This window comes from Helianthus annuus, chromosome 6, assembly GCF_002127325.2.
Source record: "Helianthus annuus cultivar XRQ/B chromosome 6, HanXRQr2.0-SUNRISE, whole genome shotgun sequence".
Taxonomy (NCBI): Eukaryota; Viridiplantae; Streptophyta; class Magnoliopsida; order Asterales; family Asteraceae; genus Helianthus; species Helianthus annuus.
Window position 1 is genome coordinate 73,634,537 of NC_035438.2, and position 14,988 is coordinate 73,649,524.

The window sequence follows — 14,988 nt, forward strand, 5'->3', positions numbered from 1 at the left end:
ATATGTATATATATATATGTATATATATGTATATATATATATGTAAATAGAGAAAGTATAATGTACTTCAAGGCTTAACCTACATTAACATACATGACAAAAAATATAACCTGCGTTATTATCATAGAACGTGCGTGATTATAGTCCCATGCGTGATTATGTGGTCCCATGTGTGATTATGTGGTCCCATGCGTGATTATGTGGTCTCATGCGTGATTATACCCCTGATCCAACGGTTACCATTGTCTCCTACGTGATGTATGATAAGGCTTTTTGTATGTTAACCTTACTCTATGTATATATATGTATATATATATATATATATATATATATATAGGTGACCGCTAAAATGAGAACCATCTCGAGTTGTAAGAACCGTGAGAACTACACCGTACGGGGCGAGGTGGACCAAATTTTTTTTTCATAAACGTAGATGCGTGTATTATAAACACATTTGTAAAAAAAATTCAAAAAGAAAAATGTCGTGTGTGTAGTTTTGAGCAACACAAGTTTGTGTTTACGGGTACCGTAAATCTTACCGGAAAATTTACGGTACCCGTAAACACAAACTTGTGGTGCTCAAAACTACACACACGACATTTTTTTTTTGAATTTTTTTACAAATGTGTTTATAATACACGCATCTACGTTTATGAAAAAAAAATTTGGTCCACCTCGCCCCAGATCATAAAGTTCTCACGGTTCTTACAACTCGAGGTGGTTCTTATTTTAGCGCAATTATATATATATATATATATATATATATATATATATATATATATATATATATATATATATATATATATATATAATACGGGGAAGGTTTATTTGAGAAGAAAATTAAATTAAGAATAAAAAGAACAAATGGTACAAATGTAAAACATTAAATAGTTTTTTCACGCATCATTATCTTTAACTAATCAATTAGTCATAAACATTATCATCCTTTACACTTAAATTTTTGCTTACACACATCAAAATTTATCCTACACGTTTTTAAATTCATCCTATATATATTGAAATTTATCATACACAGCTGATCATAATTCATCCTACACACATCGTAATTTATGCTACATTTTAAATTATTTTTTTTCTTTTTTTGAAAAAAAAAATGTTTTGTTTTGAAATAAGTTACAAATTTAATGTAGTTAATGATGTGTAAAATACAACATATAAATCACATCAGATGAGGCATAAAACTAACCTTTTTTAATACTAATGTTGAAAAAATTGTGTTTTTGTCTTCCTTTTGTATTTTCAGGACCAAATGATCTCAAACGAACAAAATGAACAAATATGCAGCAAAAACTAACATAAATACGAAGAAAAGGAATAAATGTGACATGTCCGACCCTCGACAGCATCTCCACAAGCAAAAACAAAGAAACAGAAGGCTGACCACAGCCCGTGCCCACTGGACACGGGGGCGTGGTCAGATGTCTGCAGAAATGGACAAAGTCGTGGAAGCTTCTACGCTCACCACGGGGGTGTGCCCAGCTCAGCACGGGGCGTGGTCAACGCTAAGATTTGCAGAATCTTGCAAATCTTGATAGTACAGATACACTTCTACACACGGGGCCATGTCTAGTAAACACGGGGCCGTGTGGAGCCCAATGCTGACAAATGCAATTAATGTAGAAAGAGAAAAGGGATGGCCACGGGGGCGTGTCCAGCGGACACGAGGCCGTGGTCGGGCTTCTGCTCAGGCTATAAATAGGGGTGCTTGGCTCTCTTCAAAGGCATCCCTTGGCAAACCACCTCTCTCCCACTTTGCCACCACTCCACCACCACTACAACACCCACTTCCACAACCATCATCCATCATCCACCTTAGAGTGTGTGTAGTAGTCTCGGGATCCAAGATTGATAGTAAGAGTTCTTGTCAATCAAAGGCCATATTTGGCTAAGTCTCTTACATCACTTGGTGAAGACAAGCATTTAATGTATTACTTTTGATTTTTAATCTTTTCACACTTTTTATTTGGTTTTGTATTAATGACATTAATAACTAGTTTCTTATGTTGAATGTGAAACTTCTTTATCATTTGTCTGTGGTGTCTTGACATTACTTTACTGTTTATATAAAGTAAAAGATTTTCACCATTCATATCTCTACGGTCTATATATAGAGATATGTTGGCTACCTGGTCGGGGGTTAAGGGAATGGTTTAGTAAGGTTCTTGCCTTGTTCAGTGTATAGATCCAGCAAGGACCTGGGTCAAGCTTACTAGGACCTCCTTCAATACCCACTGGTATTGGATGACGGGGGTGCGAATGGCTTGATCCTCTCATATGTAAACTACTATTAATACATTAAACCGGCTACTTAGGATTGTATCCCTGCTGACTTAAACCACTTAGCCGAGGGTAACGTGACCTTCAAAAGAGGGGCCTGCCACTTTTCGCATTAATAACTTAATTAATTATCTTTCAATATTCTGACCCTTTGAGATTGTATCCTTGCTGGCTCAAACCACTAGGTTGAGGGTAACGTCACCTTCAAAAGAGGAGCCTACTAATATAACTAAGATAATCTCTTAAAAAGTGCAAAAGTGCGGAAATCATCAAAGGATACATTAAAGACGAGTCGGATCCAAGTGATTCATGTTGTCTATCTGTTTTATTTTTATTTTTATTTCAACATTTTTAGTTTTTATTTTTCACGTTTAAAACCTTTTCTAAAAATTTTAGATTGATTAGACGTTGAGGATAAACTGGCACTAAAAGCTCTTGTGTCCTTGGACGACCTCGGTATCTTACCAACGCTATACTACGCTCACGATGGGTGCACTTGCCCATGTGTGTCTTTAGTGTTAGTAGAATATCGTGTTTTATAAATTTAAAACTTGACTAATGTGTAAAATGGGCTTAAAAAATCAATAAAAATATAATACACCTTACACACACCAGTTAGCTATTAAAAAAGAAGACTACCAATTAAGGATCCATCTAAGTTTACCAATATACCTTTACACTAATACTAAATAAAAAAATTCAATGAAGTAAAATGAAGCATTCTTATTGGTTGAAATTTCTTATTTTTTATTCTTACAAAAAATTATTCTCATTTGAACACTCCACTATATAATTATTTCCCAAATAATTATTTAATTAAACACTTCACTAAATATTTAATTTCCCCATTTAATTAAACGTAGTTAGGAACTAATATTTAACGCTTAAATATTATAACTTGTTTATCGTCCAACTAATATATATATATATATATATATATAGAGTAAGGTTAACATACAAAAAGCCTTATCATACATCACGTAGGAGACAATGGTAACCGTTGGATCAGGGGTATAATCACGCATGGGACCACATAATTACACATGGGACCACATAATCACGCATGGAACCACATAATCACGCATAGGACTATAATCACGCACGTTCTATGATAATAACGCACGTTATATTTTTTGTCATGTATGTTAATGTAGGTTAAGCCTTGAAGTACATTATACTTTCTCTATATATATATACATATGTATATATATATATATATACATATGTATATATATATATATATACATATGTATATATATATATATACATTTGTGTGTATATATATATATATATATATATATATATATATATATATATATATATATATATATATATATATATATAGGGAGCCGCTAAAATAGAAACCACCTTCAGTTGTAAGAACCGCGAGAACCCCTCTCCACCAATCATAATATAGGGTATTTTGGTCATTTACCCCAAATGTCTAATCTAACCTTCCAACACTTTCTCTCTGTCACTTCAATTTATTAAATATCTTCTCTCATCTCTCTTTAAAATACACAAAAGACTTCTCTCCTCTCTCTTCAAATTTCACAGACCTTCAACATCAAAATCCACCTTCAACATCAAAATTCAGAGGTTCAAAATTCATATTTCTCTCATCTCTTCAACCAGACGACACACCCACATCTCTCTCTCATCTCTTCAAAATTTATCTCTCTCTCATCTCGTCAAAATTTATCTCTCTCTCTCTCATCTCTTCAACCGACTACCGGCGCTCCGGTGTTGTTTAATCCAACCAGACGAAGAGAGAGAGACGCATGGGAGAGGAAATGGTGGACCGTCGACGGCGCCGCCGCCGCTCACGGCGGCGGCGGTTGTGGGTTCTACGACGAGCTAGGTGGTGATGTTGATGACAAGGTGAGGTGGAAGATGACTGTGGTTCGGGTTTTATCCGTCGAATGGTGGTTTCAGGTGGCGGCCAGCGGCGGTAGTGGTCATGGTTCAGTTCGTTTCGACTTGATTCGGGTCCGGGTAAGATCTTTCGTCTATTGGTTTTATGTTCGTCTTAGTGAAATCCATTTTATTCGAGTTTTAGATCTGATATTTTGGTTTCGTTTGAAGTTGTTGATAGTTCGGGTTCACAGTGGCTCGACTCAGTTTTTGGTTCAATTTTGGTTCGGGCTTGCAGTAGATCGGGTCAGAACTTGGTTCAAGTTAGATTTGTTTCGCATATCGGGTTCGGGTCAAACCCGGTCAAGAAAACAGGGCAGTGACACAGTTCAGTAGCGGCTCGGGTTTCGGCTCGATGCGGTGCAACTTGGGTCAGTTTTCGGGGTTTGGTTTGGGGCGAAAGCAGTCAACGGACCCGGTGGTTCGGGTCAGCAGCAGTAAAACAAGTCAGAGACGGTCAACTGAGGACCGGTAAAGTTTAAACGTAGCGCTTTATTATTAAGTTAGTTTAGTTTTTATTTAGTTAACGCGCACCGAGCTCGAACCGATACTTTAGTGACTTGTTACATTTGACATTTTGATAGAAATTTTATATATTTGTATTTATATGGTTGAAAATTGTTGAGTTTTGAAAAGATAACGACAACTTGAGTTGTCGGCTTATTCTAAAAACAGAGGAAACTCTGTCCGTTTTCCGTAAAAACGTAAAACATAAATAGTTTAACATAAAACGTAAAACGTAAAAAGTTTAACGTAAAACGTAAAAAGTTTAACATAAAACGTAAAAAGTTTAACGTAAAATGTAAAATGTAAAACGTAAAACGTTTAATGTAAAACGTAAAAATTTTAACGTAAAACGTAAAAGTTTTACGTAAAACGTAAAAAGTTTAACGTAAAACGTAAAAAGTTTAACGTAAAACGTAAAAATTTTAACGTAAAAAGTTTTACAACAAACGTAAAAATTTAAAAAGTTTAACGTAAAACGTAAAACGTAAACTTTTTAACGTAAAACGTAAAATGTAAACTTTTATTTAAAAATTATTTAACGTAAAACGTAAAACTTTTTCTACGTAATTTGTAAGACGTAAAAAACCCGTGTGATAAAACGACGCCTAAACAAGGGACGTGAAAACGAGGCATAAAAACGCCGTAAAAAAACAGGACGTAAAAAACGCCGTGTTAAAACGGGACGTAAAAACGGCGCGTTAAAAAAACGACGCTTGAAAAAGCCGAGCGTAAAAAACTGCGTGCAAAAAACGACACGTTAAAAAACGATGCGTGAAAAAACCGGGCGGAAAAACGGCGTGCAAAAAACGTGTAAAAAACGGCGTGTAAAAAAACGTTTAAAAAACGACGCGTTAAAAAAAGGTGTAAGAAACGGCGCCTTAAAAAAACGACGCTTGAAAAAGCCCGGCGTGCAAAAACTGGCGTGCAAAAAAACCGGCGTGTAAAACGTAAAAAAACCGGTGCGTAAAACGTAAAAAAACCGGCGCGTAAAACGTAAAAAAAAGTTGACGTAAAAAACAGGTGCGTAAAACGCAAAAAACCGGCATGTAAAACGTAAATAACGTTAACGTAAAAAACCGGCGCGTAAAACGTAAAAAAACTAACGTAAAAAACCGGTGCGTAAAACATAAAAAAACCGGTGCGTAAAACGTAAAAAAACCGGCGCGTAAAACGTAAAAAAACCGGCGTGTAAAACGTAAAAAAACCGGTGCGTAAAACGTAAAAAAACGTTGACGTAAAAAACCGGTGCGTAAAACGCAAAAAACCGGCGTGTAAAACGTAAATAACGTTAACGTAAAAAACCGGCGCGTAAAACGTAAAAAAACGGTGCGTAAAACGGAAAAAAACGTTGACGTAAAAACCGGGACGTAAAACGCAAAAAACCGGCGCGTAAAACGTAAATAACTTTAACGTAAAAATCCGGGACGTAAAACACAAAAAACCGACGCGTAAAACGTAAAAAACCGACACGTAAAACGTAAAAAACCGACGCGTAAAACGTAAAAAACCGACGCGTAAAACGTAAAAAACCGGGGCGTAAAACGTAAAAAACCGACACGTAAAACGTAAAAAACCGACGCGTAAAAGATAAAAAACCGGGGTGTAAAACGTAAAAAACCGACACGTAAAATGTAAAAACCGACACGTAAAACGTAAAAAACCGACACGTAAAACGTAAAAAACCGACGCGTAAAACGTAAAAAACCGGGGCGTAAAACGTAAAAAACCGACGTGTAAAACGTAAAATAACGTTAACGTACAAATTGGCGCGTAAAATGTAAAAAAAACGTTAACGTAAAAAACGGCGCGTAAAACGGGCCGTATGAACGGCGCGTAAAAACGGGACATTAAAACGGGACGCTAAAACGGCGTATTAAAAAAACGGCGCGTAAAAAACGGCGCGTAAAAAATGCCGTTAAAAAAACAGCGTTAAAAAAAACGGCGTTAAAAAACGGCGCGTTAAAAAACGGCGTAAAAAAAACGGCGGTAAAAAACGGCGCGTAAAAACGACTGTTGAAAAAACCCGGCGTGCAAAAACCGGCCCGCAAAAAAAATTGTCTTTTGTTAAAAAAATTTGAATTTAAAAATGTTTTTACTAAAAAAATCTTTTAAAATATCAAAAAGTAATATAATAAAACTAAAAAGTAATATAATAAAACAGAAAAGTAATAAAAAAATAATAAAGGCAAAAAGAAAAAAAAGAGTTATTTTACTTAAATACCCTTTTGTATTAAAATAATAAAGACATAATAAGACAAAATCTATATAATATTAATTTTTGTTACTTTTAATCTTATCCATTCATCTTGTTGATCCAAAAGCTAGAAAGTGGTTCCCATGGTTTTTACAACTAGAGGTGGTTTTCATTTTAGCGATCCCCTATATATATATATATAGGGGAAGGTTCAAATGAAAACCACTAGTATTGTGAAAAAACTCGAAAACTAATTAAAAAAAGCCAAAAAAACATACAAAAATTTTTTAAAATTTTTTTTTTTGCAATCAAAATTTCGCAGGTTTTTTAATATAAAAAAAAATTAAAAAAAAAAAAAAATTTGTGTAGTGCACATGTGTAATACTGCACATATGTATGTGTACTACACATGTGTATTATTACACATGTGCACTACACAAATTTTTTTTTTTTTTTTTTTTGAAAAAAAGTTTTTTTTTTATATATAAAAACTAGCGATTTTTATAAAAAAAAATTGAAAAAAAAAATTTGTGTGTTTTTTAGGCTTTTTTTAGTTAGTTTTCGAGTTTTCACAATAAAAGTGGTTTTCATTTGAACCATCCCCTATATATATATGTATATATATATATATATATATATATATAATTATTTCACAAATAGTTATTTAATTAAACATTTCACTAACTATTTAATTTCCCCATTTAATTAAAGTGAATTTCATGAACTAATATTCAACGCTTAAATATTATAACTTGTTTGTCGTCCAATATGTAACTCTTTGAATTGAACGTTGTTAGCAACATTGTTTAATCGATCATCTGACATCTTATATTCAACAATCTGCCACTTAGATGATTCATCGATTAACTGCCTCAAAGTAGACGGTGGTGGACACCTAGTTGCATATCACAGCCTCTATGTCACACCCCAACCGATGACAGAAACATCAGAGTGAGACGAAAACGAGATTGTTAGAGACTTCATAACACTATTTTCGACAGTATTTATCAAAACCGAATTTCATTTCGTTGAATAATATTCAAGTAAAACTTGTGGGAAGCAAAGTATAACAACAAAGAAACCAATACAACAAAGTACAAATTACAACAAGTCTAAAATTCTAAGATGCGTTTCTAGTCAATTCTATTACATTTCATTGTCATCATCGTCGTCAATTTCCTGCAACACATTTCAAAGTAGAGTTTAATACAAAAAGTATTGGAGAGTATACAGGTTTTAAGTGCTAGCATAGTATAAAGAGTTTAAACAATCCACATGCCAAAATGGTTATCTAAAATTAACATATGGCTAACATGCAACTATAAATGTCAACCCAAAGATTACTGTCACACCCTCAAATTTCCACATGCGAAGTACTATTGCGAGGCGTGTGACCGACCAGGATCTAGCCACTAATCATGTTGACCCATTTACGTATGTTATAAGTTATCCAACTGACACGATTAGTGTTCAAGTTTTAATTGTTCAAAAACACAGTTTACTATAATAGTGAAAGTATAAAGAAAGCCCATTATAATTTAAAACCACAAATTCTTTAATTACATATTAATATGAGACTTACAAACCACGTACTCCAGCCGATTGCAATGTCCGTCTAAAGCTGTAACGAGCAACCTACAAAGCATGTAGTAGGGTGTTAACATAAAGTTGGCGAGTTCATGAGTTCACAGTTTTCGAGTTTTATTTCAAAAAACTTTTGTTGTTTAATTAACTCATTTATACCATGCCATGGGGAGCTACCCCATATGTAAGCTACTAAACTGTGTAATACCGAATACTTAGCGACCTCATGTTTCGTTGTTGCCCCTTTTATCAATGTCTATCATCATTGACGGTTTGCCAAGGCCTATTAGTTCACGACCGATCCTCTCCAGGCACGGTGTGAGGTTGGTGAAACCTAAATAGCGCTACCAACTAATAACCCGTTCGCCAGGCCCCGGTGACTAATCGGTATAGAAAGTAGGGACTTCGTGATAGAGTTTAATTTACTACACTTGTTGCATCTAATATAAATAGTAATTAACTGTATTACAGACCAGGAATAGTAAGCAATCCCAAACCAGGGAAAGTGTTGTTTGTACCATTCAATTGTTCCCAAACTAGGGAAAGTGTTGTCTGTTTCCAAAACCAGGGAAAGTGTTGTCCGTTTCCCAAACCAGGGAAAATGTTGTCCGTTTCCCAAACCAGGGAAGTACATGCTTTAAGTAAAATGTGTGAACTCACCTTTGCTTTGCTCGTCAGACAATTTACTTGTGTTAGGTTGGTCAACCACACCCTATTATGGTTACCAATATTTGTTAGGTTCGTATGCAAGTAACATCACGTATTAATTACACGTATCTAACGCATAGTGTTTCAAATAGCAGTTAGAACCGTCCAAGTTTGTTACGGCCCTCAGCACCACCACAGCGCCGCCGCTGTCTTGGTGACTTTACCACCACCGGTTACCTCGCACCAAAACCCGAATCCACCAGAACGGATCCAAATCTTGAACCAAGCCGTGACCCGAAACGGAACCACCACCACCACTACTGCCGCCGCCGATCGGCCCCACCGTCGCCGACTGCGGCAGCCCTTTGCCGTCGACACTGCCAACAACATCATCATCATCTTAGCAACATCAGCATCATCTTGGATGATAGCGGTAACATCATCATCATCGATCATGAGGAAATAAAAGGAAAAAAGAAAAAGAGAAGGGGACACTACCAACAATCCATCGACTGCGGCAACCCTCTGCCGTCGACACTACCAACAATCCTTCGCCGGCTCGTCACCGGCCTCCGCCGTATCCCTCTCTCTGACTTTCTCCTCTGTCGATCTCTCTCCTGCTGGTTGTATGTGTGTAACGGATATTATGAAGAAGAATGATAGAGGGAGTTTATGTGGTGTGTTCAAGGAGATACGGGGTTGGGGGTTTTACTGGTGTCTCGTCGGAGGATTGTCTGGGTTCCTTCTGGCTTCTTAGAGAAGATTCGGGGGTTGTTAAAGAAAACAAATGACGAACTCGTCAAGGTAGGGTTTGCATAAATGGCTCATGTGTTTTATGAAGACCGCAGGTGTGTCAGTTAATTTGAATGATACGACCATAAAATCGCATGTTTGAGATATCCTCATCTCCGAGGTATCCATGGTTCGTTGCTCCTTGAGTAATGTACGCAGGGGAAAATTCATTCAAGAGGAATTTCTTACAAAGTTTGTGTCAGACAAAACGATACTGTTTGTGAAGCATAACATGATAAGACGTGGGAAACATTCCAAGATGTAGTTAGATTCGACGCGTCCAACTCGATGTAGTGTATAAAAATTTCAGGATAAGTAGCAAGGGTTTTTCCGATATCGCGGATGTAGTTGGTCGTACGCAAGCAGTGTAAAATAGAAATAAATGACACTTTTGTCGATACAAGTGTCGCGTCAATGACGTCGATACAACAAGAATCAGCCAAAGAAGGAGGGTTGTAGCACTAGCTTGTAATGTTAAGGTTCGCTGAAATGTCAGTCAAAATTTTCAATTTAGGTCATGCACGAGAGAGGGGTAATTCACCTTTATCCATGTTCTTGGATGAGTTTACAGTTTATCACATTGGGAAGCAATCAAATTCTAAGGAGTTGTCGTAAGTCGTACGAATGAGTTTGAAATAACGTGTGGGTTGCTAAGAGGTTCAAATGCGAGAATGCGATAATAGGTTTAAATTGGCAGGTTTGCATCCTCAACACATCGTCATGGTCACTGTCTGAGAAATAATCACCGATGGCCGAAAGTCAAGCTTGTCCAATCCTCACAGCTAGAATGGAACATCGGTAGATGTAAAGGCCAGTAAAAAAGGCCCATATTACAAAAAAGAATAGTGCAGACATGGTCAAAATAGTTCTAGTTGAGTAGTAGAACTCTAGGTTCTTCATTCAGACAAAGGGAACAGTCTCTCCTTCTAGGTTAGGGAAAGAGGTATGTGAACGAAAAAGAGTAAATGATGTCGTCGGTACTTCTCAACTTAGCTTGATGCTTCACGTTTCACTTTCCACTCTTGGTTTGCGTGCGTGCATGTCGTAACTGCTTCGCATTCCGAGCACCGATGCCTTCAATTGTTCCGTGCATGTGGTCAAGCAGTGGTACCGTTGTGCTATAACTGCTTGTTTTTTCTAATAATGTGTGATTTAGGGATGACTCTCCCCCGTCGTTTCGCCTTCATAGTTGCTTTCTGGGATCCGTAGAAGGCTCCCCACTAGTAAGTATTTTGAGTTAGCGTTAATCGCATCGATTCGTTCTAGTCCAGGGATGAGATATGTGGACGAGAGTTAGGAATAACTGGTTCCTTGCCCACAACGTGTCGTGGTTTCAAATTAGGGTTAGGAGAATTCACTCCTGCTTAACGCATATCATGTTTGCATAGAAAATTTGTAAACTAAATACAGTTTGTTAGAAACATAGGTTTTTAATAATTAAGCGCGGTAAACTGTATTTATACAATCCAATAAGTATATCATTCATAACTATATATTATATAACCAACACATTACATACGCAAGAAAACCTCATAACATGACGGATGATTACAATTACGATCACCCTAGTCACGATGGGTGGGTTTGTCAATCCTATATCGCTATAATCTACTATAGTTGGCTTGAATAAGTTAATGATTTTGCATAGGTTAGCAATTATTTTGGATACTTGCTCCAAATAACATGTATGATCATGAAATACTTGTGTACGTATTTGAATTGCATTAAACGAATGCTTTTATTGACTACATGTTCCATCCCAAACAGTTAAAAACAGTAAAAGAGGCTATGTTTTCACCTTGATGATTGATGATGAGCTTGCATGTTCTCAATGAATACAAGTTGAGCCTAATAATTTAAGGATGGTTAATTAGGGTTTTAAATATGTTATGATGATATATGTAGATGATATTGGCTACAAGAACCCTTGGTTAATGGTAAATCGTCTCGTTTTTAGAAAGTATAAATGTTAATAGCTTTCTGTGTTGTTTTGTTTTATGTTTTAAAAATAGTAAGCGACGACGAAAAATTACAAACATTTCCAATCTACTAAATTAGAATGTGTCTTACAACTTTCATTTAGAAAGTTTTTATGTTCGGGACTCGAAAAATGGTCAAAACATGGATCTTACAGAACCTTTGGTTTTGTGCTTATGGTTTGTTTTAAATAGTTGGGGTCCAAACGAAAGTGTTTTTAAGTGTGCCATATAAAACTGTATTTCGATGTATTTAATCATGAATTAAGAGTTCACTTGATTTGGGTAAGTTTTTACCAAGTTATATACAACACATAATTTGTCCAAAACGGGAAGAACTCTTGGTGGTCGTTTATGTGGTTTTTATGCATAAGTTAAATATAAAACATGGTTTTAGATCATAGGTGATATAATATGTAGGTTAATGTATGTTGGAATAAAGTGTAAAACAAATAATAATGGTGCAAGAATAGCAAAGATTTGTACGAAGAACGAATATAAACAAAGAACGGTTTTGATGAAACTTACATGGGAACAAAATTTCTTCAATTCAACAGGGCAAAGGGGAGAAAAATAGTGCAAGGATTTTTGAGAGTTTTTGATGTGGAAAATGGTTGGTATTTATACGAGAAAAAAGGCGTGTAGGTGTCAACATATGCAAGACAAGTGTAGGATGTTTGAAGCATGAAGAACAAGTGTTGGACAGTTTGTAAAACCAATGTCTTCAAATAAGGGGTAAAAGAAATAAAAGTTTGGTATGAGTTTGAGAGTTTTTACATTAATTTTTATAAAATCGCATATTTTTTATATAAATCTTGTTATGTTTTATAAAATCGCATATTTTTATAAAATCACATTTTTTATATTCCATTTTTATAAAATCGCATATTTTTTATATAAATCTTGTTATGTTTTATAAAAGTTTGGTATGAGTTTGAGAGTTTTTACATTAATTTACTAAAGAAATAAAACTACCCACTAATTATTATAAAAATTAATTAAATAATATTTATATTATTTGCTAGAGGACGTATCGCGCCTAAAAAATATTAAAAGTCTAAGACACGGGTAATTTCCGAAAGACATAAGACAAAAACCTCCAACTATTTTTATATGTTTTAATATTATTTTCACTTATGATATATTATTTGATGCTATACCAATCATGTTAACCAAATCATGGAGTTTTAAATTTAACTGCTTTGTCACCAATGCTCATTCCGTTAATTTAACGCGAGGTTATAATTAAAAGCATTTACATAACCATCTTGCTAGTACATCTAATAATAAATATGCATGTTTTAGTGAGTTGTGTCACTATGTACGAAAATGATTGAAGACCAAAAGCTTGAAATTTCATGAATGTTACAAAAGTAGTAGAAGCAAAATTCGTATATGAGACTTCTGCTCTAGATTGACGTTAAAATCAAAGAAGAGGGACAAAATTCAACAGGTTTAGGTTCTAATCCTTGGCTTAAAGAGACCGAATGGTGGTGTGAATAAACAAGATGATACGTTCAAATTTTCACCATCACCTTCACCCCACGACACAAAAGAGGGGGTTTTGATGCACTACTCAGAATAATTTTGTTTCATGGCTATGGAAGATGCATTAGAAGACGGTGTCATTAGAAAACTGTAGATAAAATGCCTAAAATATATGACCTATTCGAAGCTGCCACCGGTATGCGGATGATGCACAATTTTTTTAAGATTCGAATCTTGCTTCCAATAGTTTCCTAAGATAACCTCTTTAATGCCACTTACCCAACATGATTTATCTAATTTTGTTGGTTGGTAGAATATTGGGTGGTCTTGTAAGTTTCCTAACAACGGGCTCTTATTGTTATAAAAAGAAGCACTAAGCGTAGAACATCATCGTATCAAGGTTGGAGTTCATATAAAATATAAGTACAAACACTCAAAAAGAAATTAAAATCTCTTAACAAAGGGGGCACTAAATTCAACCGGATAGAGTTCTAATCCTCGTCTTACATAGACTAAACAGTGTTGTAAATAAACAACATGTAAAACAAATAAACTATTATATAATTTATAGAAAAGTAAAAGCAACTAGAAAATTATATACATATAATAAATGAAAACCCTAAAAATATAAAATTCCACATGTAATCAGTGAAGATCTTCACATAAACAACACTTGATACACTAACAATTTTATTTACATCCTTTAATTCATCAAAACAATAGCATCACGAGACGGTAGTGTTAGGAAACCTTTTGTAAGTGTTGAAGAAAAATCTGATCATTTATGAAGATGACAAAGTCAACAGGTCTTTAAGAAAAAAGATATGTAACAGAACAAAAGAAAGAAAAGCGTCATCTTCAAAAAAGATCAGAAAATGGTCACACTCAAGAAAGGATGATCATAAAACACCAATCATACGTTTCTTTTGATAAGTCTAATATTTATCATGAGAATCTGGCAAAACCTGATCATTAGAAATCAAATCTGAGAATCATCAGATTTCTGATGAGGTTTTTTTCAGAATTCTGATGAAGCAACTTGACAAAGAGATAAGGTCTTACACGAACTCCTAAGTGACCAGCGGACGTGAACTGATTCAATGAATATGCCAAAAAGCCACTTTTCACAACCAAGTGTATGAATAAACAAATGTTTATTCATACCTCACATTCTCTATAAATAGAGAACATTACACCGAAGGGAAAATGAGTCAAGCTTAGCATTTATCATATACTACAAAACTCCACTTCCCTTTATCACATAATTCTTTACGTATTTGTTTGTAATAGTCAATAACCTCATAATCACCTTGTAAGCATTTCAAAGTGATATAAACTTGAAAAGCCTGTATTTCTGTTTCTTGAACGTTTGATTTCTAGTTCTGCACATTATTTTCATTTTTTTTTTTGAAATCACTTGCCAAGTTTAGTTAAAACATTGTTATCTGGTATCAACAGGTAGCTATCGATGCAAACATCTGATGACCTACAAGAGCCATAGACAATGGCCCAGGAGACACCGGTAACCTCGATGAGAAACCCTTGAGTGAACCCTCATCTTCAACATTCTCACATGAACCCTCCTTG